General features: G+C 54.0%; 1 protein-coding gene across 3 annotated transcripts in view; it reads left to right on the top strand.

Annotated features, from left to right (window-relative positions):
• The window catches only part of UBR2 (ubiquitin protein ligase E3 component n-recognin 2), a 1,393,714-nt gene that overhangs the window by 791,013 nt on the left and 590,693 nt on the right, over positions 1 to 12,008 (top strand). The window lies entirely within an intron of this gene.

The following is a 12,008-nucleotide window of genomic DNA, read 5'->3' as shown; positions in this document are numbered from 1 at the left end:
AAATTGGCCATGGTGAGTACTTAGGTACTCCCCTAATTGGCTACTGTGTACCCTGATAAGACCCTAGTATATGGTACTAAGGTACCCTGGGCATAGGTACACCAGGTGTCTCCCATGGGCTGAAGCATGTATTATGCCACCCATGAGTGACCACTCAAAATGTGACTACAGGCCTGCCATTGCAGCCTGTGTAAGCTGGTGCTAGCACCACTTACGACAGAAATGTTTCCTAATATCTAAGGTCACCGCACTTAAAACCTATACGTCACCCCTAAGGCAGGCCTTACAAACCTGAAGGCAGAGTGCTCCGTTCTAAGTGTGAGGGTGACCCTGCATGAGCAGGACATCCTATACAATCCATGGAGAGTATTCTTCTGGGTTGTAAGTGCATCAGTCACTACGCGATGGCTAACTCTAAACTGGCTTTAACAAACCCTGTGCATGTTTGTTATCAAACATGTTAGAATCATACTGCGGTATGATTCCATGCACTGTGAGGCTCCCCCGAGAGGCCCTCAGTGCTCTCGGTACCAGTCTTCTAGTCCCGGACAGCAAACTATGGCTGCTGCCGACTAGAGACACGATTCTGCCCTCCTGCTGCTGAGCCAAACTCAAGCAGGGGAAGGCAGTACAATAGGTATCTGAAAGAAACACGTTAGTTAGATTCCTCACCTTAGAATATCCCCAGGCGTCAGGCTGGATCCGGAAAGATTTTTCGTCAGCAATACCCTTGCGTGTCGCTAGGCGTTGTCTGCGGCTCCGCCGTCGGTGTCGTGATCGCCAGGATGACGTAGTACTTAGACGCCGCCCTTGCGTGCTGACGTCAGTTCTTCTTTTTTCCGCGCCAGTAGGCGCCGATCCGGGAAGAGCATACCCTTTTAGTCATTTTTTGACTAAACTTTTTTGAACTCTTTTGGTTCCATTCTTCGTCGACCTCGACTCTGGTGCCGATAGGGATGCCTGGCTTCAAAGCTTGTGACACCTGTCACCAACTGATGTCGGTTACGGATCACCACCAACAGTGCCTCTATTGCCTTGGGGCCGACCACGATGCCGAGTCGTGCCTCGACTGCCGGGCCTTGACGTCGAATGCTAGGCGGGAGCAGTCCCACAAGCTGCTCGAGTTCCGGCAGTCGGCTCCACGACGCTCAAGGTCCCGGTCGAGGAGGAGGTCGAGGGACCGGTCGCGGAGCCGCAGCCATCACCGCTCGTCGGGGTCGAAGTCTTTGCGATCCGGTAAGTCGAAGCATAGCAAGAAGTCGAAGAGGCGACATCGCTCTTTGGGCTCCCCTCGCCGGTCGCGCGACTCGGCTGAGGGTTCGGGTGGCACCACCCGCGCGGCTCCGTTGGAGCCGCAGGAGTCCCGTCCGACCCCATACCCTCCGGTCCCTGGGTCTGACGTGACTCCGGCGGAGGTCAGGGACTTCCTCGAGGCCATGAGGAACCTGGCTCCGCCGTCGATGCCTGCCGGCGCGCCTTCGGGCCCCGCAGGCTCGACTGGGAGGCCTAGCAAGCCTTTCGGCTCCGGCGCCGTTGTCGATTCCAGTCCACACACCGCAGGCCCCCGGAGGATACAGGCCTGGATCCCAGTCGCGCCGGTCGACCTCACGACCCCTCCGCCGGCGCCGACTGCTCCAGTGCCGCCCCCGGCGCTGCCTTCGTACGACGCCGTTCCCCGGTGTAGTCCCGGTCCGAGCACGGCGTCGGTGGGTGACAGATTCATCTTCCGCCCGGCTCCGATCCTTCCACCTGTATACCAGGAATCGGATGATAGTGACGACTGGGAGGGGTCTGAGGTCCCTCTGGCCCGGCAGGGCCAGTTATCTCAGGACTGGGCAGACGATCTGGGGGATGCCATTGGTCTTGACACCTCCCCTGACACTGGCTTCATCTCTCCTCCGACCGTGGCTTCGGAGGAAGGTGCTGCATTTTCTGTGGTGCTGCGCACGGCAGCCGAAGCCCTTGGGCTGGAGCTGCCAGCGGTGGCCGTGAGGGGCTAATCTCCTCACTGAAGTGCTTCAACCGTCAGCAAGCTCCTCTGAGCCTCTGCTGCAGTTCAAAAGCACTGAGTGACGTTCTGAAGGGCACCTGGTCCAAGCCCTCCACAGTTCCTCCTGTGGACCGGAACGTGGCCTGGCGCCACCGCCCTCCACCGGACGACCCCAGTTTTCTGTCGTTGCACCCCACGCCCGAGAGTCTGGTTATCCAGGCCTCTACCTCCCAGACCTCCTTCCCGTCCGCTCCCCCGGATCGGGAATCCAAAAGGTTGGAACAGTTTGGGAAGAAACTGTTCTCCTCCCTTAGTTTGGAGTTGCGGTCTATCAACACCACGTGCCTTTTGGACCGTTACTCTCACTCCCTCTGAGATACGGTGGAGGACGTGCTGCCCCAGTGTCCGGAGGAGGCCCGGACACGGCTCGCCTAGGCTCTTGCCGAGGGGCGGGATGCAGCATGGCATGCAATCCGATGTGGACTGGACACAACGGACTCGCTAGGCAGGGCAATGGCGACCACGGTGGCGATTCGTCGCCACGCCTGGCTGAGGTCCGCGAGTTTCTCCGGGGATGTCCAGAGCACCCTCATAGACATGCCCTTCGATGGCAGTCGCCTTTTTGGCGACAAAGCGGATAGTGCGCTGGAGCGCTTTAAGGACTTCAGGGCTACGGCCAAGTCCTTGGGCCTCTTGACCCCGCGTGCGCAAACTTCCGCTTTTCGCCCCTTTCGTGGCCAAGGAAGGGGCGCCCCCTAACGTCCATCTAGCCACAGGACGCAGAACCAACTTCAACGCAGTCGCAGATTCCGCCGAGGCGGAGCAGGGGGACAACAAGCCGGTCCGTCCACATCTACCCCAGCAGCATCCGCCTCCTAGTCCGAGCTTTCAGGCCCATTCCACGCCAGTGGAAGGCAGAGTTCGCCATCACCTGCTCCACTGGCGTACCATCACATCGGACAGGTGGGTGCTGCAAATCGTCCGAAGGGGCTACTCCCTCCCCTTCGAGGCGACCCCTCCAGCCATGCCACCGCAGTTCCACCGGATTTTGGGGGATCACTTGCAACTTCTGCAGGAGGAAGTTACGGCCCTCTTGGCCAAGGGGGCCATCGAGCGCGTTCCTGGTCCAGAAGTAGGTCGTGGTTGTTATTCCCACTACTTTCTGGTTGCCAAGAAGGGCAAAGGGGGCCTATGCCCTATCTTGGACCTCAGGAGCGTCAACGCCTTCCTCCGGAAGGAGAAGTTCAAGATGCTCATCTTAGCTCAGGTTCTGGCTGCCCTAGACCCTGGAGACTGGATGGTAGCGTTGGACTTGCAGGACGCTTATTTCCATATCCCCGGCCAACCGGCGTTACCTGCGGTTCACGGTGGGCCAAGAGCATTTTCAGTTTACCGTGCTCCCCTTCGGCCTCACCAGTGCCCCTCGGGTGTTCACGAAAGTGATGGCGGTGGTCTCAGCTCATCTGCGCAGATTAGGGCTTCCAGTCTTCCCCCTATCTCGACGACTGGTTGTTGAAGGAGGGCTCGCCCCAGGCAGTCGTCTCCCACCTCCAGACTACGGCCGACCTCTTGCATTTGCTGGGGTTCTCCATCAATGTGCCGAAGTCACACCTGAGTCCCTCCCAGAAGCTCCTCTTCATTGGAGCGGTTCTGGACTCGGCACAGTTCCGGGCCTGTCCTCTGGAACAGCGGGTCCGGGATATTCAGGCTCTGATTCCCATCTTTTGGCCTCTATCCCGGGTTTCAGTCAGGTTGGTGCTGCAGCTTCTGGGTCTGATGGCCTCCTGTTGGTGCATCACGCCAGATGGCGAATGCGGGCTCTGCAGTGGGACCTGAAGTTTCAGTGGGCCCAGCATCGGGGCAACCTGTCCGATCAGGTCTTGATCTCGGAGGGCACTGCAAGACAGTTGCAGTGGTGGCTAACGGACCGCGATTGGGTCAGTGGCAGTTCCCTCTCCCTACCCCAACCGCAGCACGTAGTAGTGACGGATGTGTCCCTCCTGGGATGGGGGGGCCACCTGGGAGAGGCGGAGATCAGAGGTCTCTGGTCTCCGACGGAGTCTCGGCTCCATATCAACCTTCTGGAGCTGAGGGCTATCCGACTTGCACTGAAGACATTCCTTCCCTCTGTCCGGGGAAGTGTAGTGCAGGTGTTCACGGACAACTCCACCGCCATGTGGTACTGCAACAAACAGGGCGGGGTGGGGTCGTGGACCCTTTGTCAGGAGGCTCTGCGCCTCTGGACATGGCTGGAACATCAGGGCATCACCCTGGTGGTTCAACATCTGGCGGGCTCTCTGAACGCCAGAGCAGACAAACTCAGCCGCCGGTGCATGATGGATCAAGAATGGCATCTGAACTCGGACGTGGCGCAAGGCCTCTTTCGGCAGTGGGGAGAGCCTTGGTTAGATCTATTCACCACCGAAGAGAAAGCGCAATGTCAGCAGTTCTGCGCGTTGGAGTTTCCAAGGCGGTATTCGCTCGGAGACACTTTTCGTCGCGAGTGGAGTTGCGGTCTGTTGTACGCCTTTCCGCCTATACCACTTCTGCCCAGAGTGCTGAAGAAGCTCAGGCGCGACCGGGCCCAAGTCATCCTGGTGGCTCTGGATTGGGCACGAAGATACTGGTATCCCGAGCTACTCAGTCTATCGATCGATCCCCCGATCCGCCTGCCTCTTCAGGAGGACCTTCTGTCACAGCAGCAGGGGACGGTCCTCCACCCGAACCTGCCCAGCCTCCACCTCCATCCGTGGAGATTGAGCGGCGGCAGTTGATGCCATTTGACTTGCCTCCTGTAGTCTGTAATGTTATTTTGGCATTCAGGCGTCCCTCCACAAAATCGGTATACGCCTGCAGGTGGATCAAATTTGTGGCATGGTGCACAGCAAATTATGTGGATCCCCTTTCCGCCCCTCTTTCTGAGGTTCTCCTCTTTCGTCTTTCCCTGGCCCAGCAGGGCTCTGCTCTGGGTACCCTTAAGGGATATCTTTCAGCTATTTCTGCTTTCTTACGGCTTCCTGATCAGCCTTCTCTTTTCAACTCCCCTGTTGTTTTTCGATTCTTTAAGGGCATTACTCACATGTTTCCTCCTGTCCCTTTCGTAATGCCTCAGTAGGATTTGAATCTAGTATTGACCTATCTGATGTGCGCTCCCTGTGAGCCACTTCATAATTGTCCCCTTCATCTTTTGACTCTTAAGACTGCTTTCCTGGTTGCCATATCCTCTGCTAGGAGGGTCCGTGAGCTCCAGGCTCTCTCTTCTAAGCCTCCTTTCCTTTCCGTCCATCCGGACAAAGTTGTTCTCAGGACTCGTCTTTCCTTTCTCCCTAAGGTGGTAACTGCCTTTCACATCGGACAGTCTGTTACACTGCCCACCTTCTTTCCGCCTCCGCATCCCTCGAAAGAGGAAGAGAGGCTCCACTGTCTGGACCCAAAACGGGCGCTGTCCTTCTATCTGGACCGCACCAAACATTTCCGGGTGGGTGACCAACTCTTTGTTGGCTTCGTGGGCGCTAAGAAGGGGTGGCCGGTGCACAAGCGAACCATCTCTCGGTAGATCGTTTTGTGTATCAAGGCCTGTTATTCCTTAGCTAAAAAGGAACCTCCTGTAGGGCTGAAGGCCCATTCCACTCGGGCCACAGCGGCGACCACTGCTCTGGGCCGGGGAGTCCCCTTGCAGGACATTTGACAGGCAGCAACGTGGGCTTCGCTGCACACGTTTGCCAAACACTATTGCCTGGACAGCCAAGTCCGGAGAGACGGCTTCTTTGGCCGTTCTGTTCTCCAGGACTTTCTGGTGTGATCTTTATTCGCAGACCTACTACCGGGGTTGGTATTGCTGGGGTATCTATTCTAATGTGAGGAATCTAACTAATGTGTTTCTTTCAGATGAACAAGTTACTTACCTTCGGTAATGATGTATCTGTAAGAAACATTAGTTAGTTAGATTCCTCACCGCCCCACCCATCCTCCCCGTTCTGCGAACCGATATCTAGGGTTGAGGTCATCCCTCTCAGGGCCCTAGAATTTTTGGCACCAGTGTCTGTCTCTTGCATGGCTCTGCGTTCCTGCCGCGGAAAGCTATGTACAAGAACTGACGTCAGCGTGCGAGGGCGGCGTCTAAGTACTCCGACGTCATCCCGGCGCCGACGACGGACGCGGAGCCGTAGAGGACACCTAGCGACGCGCAAGGGTATTGCTGACGAAAAACATTTCCGGATCCAGCCTGACGCCTGGGGATATTCTAAGGTGAGGAATCCAACTAACTAATGTTTCTTACAGATACATCCTTACCGATGGTAAGTAACTTGTTCTTCCTGTCGCAGGGAGGGGTGACCACCTCCCAGACAGGACTTAGTGTATTGGGCCAGGGTGGGGGCGCTTGTCAGTACCACTCAGACTTCTTGAGGGGCACATTTGGTGCCCTCTTTGCATACTCCTGTCCAAACCAGTTCAGGGAGCCGTTGGCTCAGGCTCTCCTGTGAAACTGGGCAAAGGACAGGGGAGTATCCTCCCCACTGTCCAGCCCCTCCTCCTCTGAGAGGGCCCCTGAATTGTTCCAACCCTTTCTTTAAGGTATTTAAGGGCTTACCTGTGGGTGGTTCCTTAGATTTGTCGTGGGACAAGTTTCAGATCCGAAACCACTTAATCTTCGACCATCTGGGCACTCTGGACCTCGCTGAACTTTGCTTTGGGAACCAAGACTGCAACTGGGAAGACTCCTGCTGCTCCTGCTCTAGTCGTACTGCAGGTCTGTTACAACGTCTGTGCCTGTGCTCCATACAGGACCATGAAGGCCCACGGTGAAGAGGATGGGATGCAGGTGAAGATCCTGGCTGTAGGAGATGCGTGAGGTAGGAGTTTCTTGGAGCCAAAGATCTCTGGAGGAAAGAGTCAAAAAACCTTTGCAATGGCAAGACAACCCAGTGCACAGGGCTTCAATTCCAGCCATTCTGACGAGGGATATTGGCCTCAAGCTCGGTGAGAAGACAGTGTAGGCCTCAAGGGATTTGTAGACCCACCACCTGTGTTGCTGAGCCTTTCCGAATTAGTTGGAGCCCAGGATCAGCAGACGGGTCAGCTGTGTTGCGGTGCCTGCAGATGCAGGGAAGTGACTTGTTCACTTCAAGGGATATTCCTTCAGGTTTCTTGGCTGCCCACAGCTCCTGGGAGGGTCCTGTATGGAGCAAAGGCACAGACGTTGGAGCAGACTTGCAGGACGTTGAAACCAGGAGCAGCATTAGTATTCCAAGTTGCAGTGTCTTTGTCCAAGGTGAAGTCTAGCGAAGTTCAGAGTGCCCAGACGGTCGAAGGTGAAGTGGTTTCTGATCTGTATCTTGTCCCACGACTAATCTAGGGACCCACCCACAGGTAAGCCCTTAAGTCCCCTAAAAAAGGGTTGGGATGATTCAGGGGTCTCTCCCAGGGGAGAGGTCGGAAAGTGTGGAGGATACTCCTATGTCCTTTGTCCAGTTTTGCGCCAGAGCGGGAGCCAACGCCTCCCTGAGCTGGTTTGAACTGGAGTATACAAGTAGGGCACCAAATGTGCCCTTCAATCAGAATGAGTGGCGCTGGCAAGCGCCCCCACCCTGTCCTAATACACTAAATCCTGTCTATGAGGTGGTCACACCTCCCTGCGACAGGATGCCTATTGTTCTGCTTGAGCTTGGCTCAGCAGAAGGAGGGAAGAATCGTGTTTCTGGTCGGCATCAGCCATAGTTTGCTGTCCGGATCTAGAAGACTGGTACTGGGAGCACTGAGGGCCTCCCAGAGGAGCTTTACAGTGCATGGAAGTGTCGGGGTCTGATTTCAACATGTTTGTTACCTAACACGACCGGGTTCAGTCCAGCCAGTTCAGAGAAGGTCATCGTTTAATGATGCATGGCCACTGTGTATTGTAATGGCTGATGCACTTACAACCCGGGAGAATGGAGTTCTTAAGGCTGTAGCAGTGTCCTGCTCATGCAGGGGCACCCTCACACTTAGAACCGAGTGTCCTGCCTTCAGGATTGAAATGCCTGCCTTAGGGATGACTTATAGGTTTTAAGTGCAGTGACCTCAGATATAAGCAAACCTATATCTGTTGTAAGTGGTGCTAGCACCAGATTGCACAGGCTGCATTGGCAGGCCTGTAGTCACAATTTGAGTGGTCTCTCATGGTTGGCATAATACATGCTTCAGCCCATGGGAGGCCTCTGGTGTATCTATGCCCTGGGTCCCTTAGTACCATATATTGGGGACTTAGAAGGATACACCAGTAGCCAATCTGGAGTGTAGCCAATCAGGAGTGTACACAAGTACTCACCATGTCCAATATTTAGGGGAGAAAGCACAGTGGCCTGGGTCCTTTTTAGCAGGATCACAGCCAGACTAGTCAGAAACAGCTTAACACCAGGCAAAAAGTGTGGTTAACCATAAACGCAGATCCTACTTTCCTACAGTGGGCATTCTTCTCCGAGCCTCCTGGTCACTCCGGAGTTGCATAGACTCTGTCCCCTCTGCTTGCAGGTACCTCTCACCTTGAATCCACCTTTGGGTTCCACCAGACACTTCCCCTTTCTTCACCAGTGGCATCTTTTCTGAAGTCCTCCATTGTGGTCTATGGCGGTTTCCGACTTCACTTCACACCTATGCACCCGGCTTCCCTGATGTAGGTATCCTGGTTCCTGGGGTATCCACGGGTTGGGTGACTCTCCAACCTTCCATCTTCCACTGGGTCTCTTCGGGGTCCACTGGGAAGGGTCCTTCTTCTTTAAAATTGCAACCACAACTTACCTATTGACTAACATCGAGCACGCAGTCATGTTCCCACTCTGCACACGACATTCGTGGGGTTCCTAGATACTCTCCTTGGCTAGTTCCTTGGGTCCCCAGCTCTTCTACATTTTCTGGGTCCATTCTCAAATTAGGTTGTGATTCGCATTCCACTATTTTAGTATATGGTTTGGTCTCCCCCAGGGGACCACTCTCTATTCTGTGCTATTTACGAATTCTATTGACCACATTTTTTGTGTATTGTGTTGTATCTCCGGGTAGGAGATAATACATTGTGTTAGTAAGTGTTAATATTAAATACATATTTTTATAACTACACTGTGTGATTCTTTTTCAATTAACCCATACCATACGATTAAAGTACTGGTAAAACAAGCTGCTTTACACTCCTCCTGGACTGAGCCTGAAGGCTGCTCTCCACAGCTACCACTTAGAGAGCTTTCTAAGTTCGTCTAAGACCACTAAGATCACCATAAGGGTTGTCTGGTTTAGTGCAGGGTGCTACAGTTATCTAAGTGGGCACTGTAGGAAGGTGGATATCTGACTATGGTTACCCCCCAACTTTTTGCCTAGTGTCTAGCTGGTTTTTCGACTTAGTTGGCCTGAGATCCTGCTATTCAGGGTCTCAGGCTGTCTGCTCTCTCTTTAAAATGGACTCCATGTACCCTAGGTACATACACAATTGGTAAGGATCACCTTATTGGACCCTGTACAGTGTACCCTAGGTACCCAGGGCATAGGTGTACCCTAGGCCTCCCAGGGGCTGCAGCATGTATTATGCCACCCCTGGTCTGGCCTTCCAATCAGACACAACTGGCTGATCACTCAGCTGGGGCAAGGTCGTGTAACCACCCCTTGCTTAGATAGAGTATACCTATATCTACCCTTAAAATAGACACATGTGTACCTATCAGCCACTCCTATGGCAGGCCTTAACAATCCTGGAGGCAGAGTGCTTGGTAACATGTGAGATGGTGCTCTAGCATGAGCTGAGCCTGTCTGCAGCTTTCGGAACCATGTCCTTACAGCTGTTCTATGATATAGCCTACCATATACTCTTAAAGTGCCTTATAATCTTAAACGGTTATGGTAACTATGGTTTGGCTTTATCAAAACATGTCGTGTAAGGTGTCTAACACTTTGGAATAATACCCCATACCATTTCTGGTGATGAGGATATCATTCCTCCCTTCTAGATGGAGAGACATGTTAAAATCCTACTTTGCTGTTTAACTCTAACCAAAGCCTCAGCATCACAAAATGGATGCTGCTGCCACAGACACGAGTCTTACCCCCTGCTGCTGGGAGTGATCCCGGCAAGGGAGGCTTGGACAATAGGTTTCCTGCTTGGGGAGGTGCTAGCACCTCCCCAGACAGACTTTAGTGTATTGGGGCAGGGAGGGCTGAAAGGAATGAGACATGCCTGGGGCACACAAGGTGTCCCATGCATAGTCCAGTTCAAACCGGTGCTGGGGCACTCCAGCCCCAGTCCTGGCGCGAAACTGGACAAAGGGAAGCGGGTGTAACCACCCCCCTCCCAGGTCCCACCCATAAGGCGTGACCTAGCAGGCAACCCAGCCCCCCAGATTAGTATAAGAGTGGTAGCTGGGCCCCAGGAGATTAGATTATCCTGAACCTGCAACTTGAACAGAAACTCTGGACCTTCGACATTCGACGAAAGAAGAAGACTGAAGAATCTCCCTTGTGGCCAAGGAGTGGCTACCCTGTGCAAACAGGCACCATCAAGAGACTTACCCTTTGCTTTGCTGAAGTTCTACGAGGGACTGACTGCAGAGCCCGACCAGAGCCTTGACTTCCAGACTTCTCCGACCCTGATCCACATCCACAGCCGGGCTGAGATCCGTGGAGGCGACGAGAGACGTGGGACCGGCTACCTGGGAAAAGTGGCGAGCATCTTCCAGCGCAGCTTCTGAGGCACCCTCGAAGTTGTGCACCGGGGATTGAGAAGACCCAACCCCAAGCACCATCTGCACCGAAGATCAGCCCCCCCCACTCCACGAGTCCTGCGTGGGGCCCTTCTGCATTTTCCTGCTTGCCGCGTCTGTCCGGTTGCTTGCCCGTTGGCTAGTGGCCTTGGTGACGACACACCTTTAAATCTTCACTGCTGGTTTGGCTCCTCCAGACTGGCTCCCGCTTCTTTGCAAAAGAGAAGCACCCCAGACCTTCCTGGTCTGCACCAGAAGCAAGTCCTCCATTCTTCGTGGGTTCCGCTTGCCAAGGCTTGGTGAGTCCTAGTTCGACTTCGACACCGCCGACAGCAAGAGCCTTCGTGGGACAGCTCGCCTCCTGGTCCTGGTCGTCCTCGACGTCTCCTGATACCCGTGGCTGCTGCGAAAAGCTTCACCCTTTGCCTGCAATCTTCACGACATCGCCTGGTTCCTTCCTGGTCCCACGTGGTCACTGGCTAGTGACTTTGACTCTGTCCCTTCTGCTTGCAGGTACCCTTGCTTCTTGATCCCGGCCTTGGGATCCACCGGACACTCTGCACTGACTGCCTGTCAGCAACTTTCCTTCAGGCATCCATAGAAGTCCACGACGAAACCCGACGCATGTTCACACCTATGCACCCGCAGCCCGTGGGCTAGGTAACTTGGGTACTTCGGTGCTCACAAGGGTAGTGACAATCCTAGGATCTAGTTTCCGAGTCTCGACTTTCTAGCTACTCTAGAAGTGTCCTTAAACTGGTAATTTCTAACTGCTAGTAATTCTATCGACTTTTACGCATTAAACCTCTGTTCTGATTTACAGTATGCGTTATATATGAACTAGTTGCAGTAGGACTGTTAAATTTCCATAACCTCATTGACAAAGCCTTTTTATAGTGTATGAACAAGTACCAGCAGAGATGTGGACAACCATTTAAAAAGACTAACATTAGCCGGCACTGATGCATCACGACCAACAGTCCTACATAACGCTGTGCTTTTTGCAGCACTGTGTGATGTGTATCAGAACATCATGGGGTGACGTGCATCAGGAATCACTGAGTGTCGTGCCTCACGGGGACAGGTGATAATATGTTGCTGGGAGACAGAAAGTGATGTGCTCTGGGGGCAAAGTGCGTAATGTTAAGCAAGATAACATGAAATGATGTGGAGCAAGGAGTAATGGGATGCAGCAGGGTGCTGGGAGAAGAACTGCCCTAGAACTGGTTGGTGAGCCGCTAGGTGCCCTAATAATTGTACAACAAGGGAACACAAGACCACATGCATCAGTGGAACAT

The sequence above is a fragment of the Triturus cristatus genome, chromosome 6, assembly GCF_964204655.1.
Source record: "Triturus cristatus chromosome 6, aTriCri1.1, whole genome shotgun sequence".
NCBI lineage: Eukaryota > Metazoa > Chordata > Amphibia > Caudata > Salamandridae > Triturus > Triturus cristatus.
Note: the sequence above shows the minus strand (reverse complement) of the source record. Positions and strands in the feature narration are given on the sequence as shown.